Source organism: Emys orbicularis, chromosome 2 (genome assembly GCF_028017835.1).
Source record: "Emys orbicularis isolate rEmyOrb1 chromosome 2, rEmyOrb1.hap1, whole genome shotgun sequence".
Classification (NCBI taxonomy): Eukaryota; Metazoa; Chordata; order Testudines; family Emydidae; genus Emys; species Emys orbicularis.
Genome location: NC_088684.1, coordinates 63,374,454 through 63,376,173, shown reverse-complemented (window position 1 = coordinate 63,376,173; position 1,720 = coordinate 63,374,454).

Here is a 1,720-nt window from a genome sequence, read left to right as displayed (position 1 = left end):
AGTCAACAAAAGCTTCCCACTGACTTTAATAGGGTTTGAATCAGGCCCTATAACTGTAGTAGATTCAGGTTACTGATGCATGTTGCATAAGTAACAAACTGTTGAATTTCAAAAAGTACTCCTAAGCCAGTGAAATGCTGCCAGGATGATAACAAGACACTCCTACAAGTCATAACCCCCTTAGTCTGTGATAAACCCCATGTACTAGAGGTTGGATTTCTCAGGGAGGGGATGGCAGAAGGACCTATTCATTTGTTTTTCTATTTACATGAAAATAGCCATAACCAAGACGGGGCAGCACCACTAGGTGAACAATTTACCAGTAAATGCATTTGATGGAATTGTTTATATTTTTGTTCCTGAAAAATATACAGAATCTATTGAGAGTGTAGAACAGTGTTCATGCTGTGTGATTTGAAATGGGGTGGAGGTCACTTTATGTTTTTTTGCGGGGTGGGGGGAGGGACGAGAGGGATCTGAGGAGATACTCTCCATGGGAATTTAAAAGTTAGCTCCGTTGATAGCAATTCACTCTCCTTTCCATTTGGCAGTATAATTTAAGAAAGGGCTCCCAGGAGCCCCATCCAGCACTTCATTGGGGTTGGTCTTCTAAACAAAAACACTAGTATTTTTCTTCAAAGCTTTTCTTTAGTGCAAGGATGCCTGGATGGAAGAGGGGCCAATGGAACACTCACTGTGCATCATAAATTTTGGGGGTCATCAAAGGTCACACTGGACCCTCCCAGAGTAAAATCCATCAGAGAGGAAAGTGGGCCCAGGAAACCAGCAAGACAGATTTTGCGCAGTTTCTAGTGAATGCTGTGCTGAGGGGAAAGGGGCTTGGGGATGGAGTGAATAAAAAAAGTCCCCTTTCTCTGCCACCTGCTCTCCAGGTCCCCTTTATCCTTGGGCAGCATGTTTCCTTGAGCAGGTGTAATGGCACCTCCAGATGGGTCAACTGTTTGTGGGATTGCACCCAAGACCTTTACATCTAAAAGGCTGAGCCTCTACGAGCTGAGTTAAAGGACCAGATATATTAGCACCAGGGCAGCAGAGGGGACAAAAATCTCTCATGTGGTCCAGCCACTAGAGGGGGACAGAGGCCCACACTGGGTTCATGTGGGTTACAAAGGCATGCGGCCACTGGCTACCCCGATTGCGATACTTCCCCCCTCAGCAGAGAGGGTGTAGTGTGGAATGGCAGCTAATGACTTCTATTGGCTCAGGGTATTGTGCAGGCAGGGCCGGCTCCAGGCACCAGCTTACCAAGCAGGTGCTTGTGGCGGCCACTCCGGAGAGGAGTGGCACGTCCAGCTGTTCGGCGGCAATTCGGCAGACGGTCCCTCACTCCCGCTCGGAGCGAAGGACCTCCCGCCGAATTGCTGCCGCAGATCACGATCGCGGCTTTTTTTTTTTTTTGGCTGCTTGGGGCAGGCAAAACCCTGGAGCTGGCCCTGTGTGCAGGGTGAATGTCTCAGAGTTGCTGCTTTCTTCCATGCCCCCTTATCAATTTCCAGCCACTCCTGCTCTCGTGTCTGTGGAGGTGATCCTCCAGCCCTAAGACATTTAGCATTACTCTCTCTTCACTTAAACATACAGAAGTAGGAGAGAGATGAAAGCAGAACAGGAAAAAGCAAACATGTCTAAAAAGAAAATACGCAGCCAGGAAACAGCAAAAAAGTGAGATTAGTGGGAAGTCTGCAATAGGCAGTTTACTTTT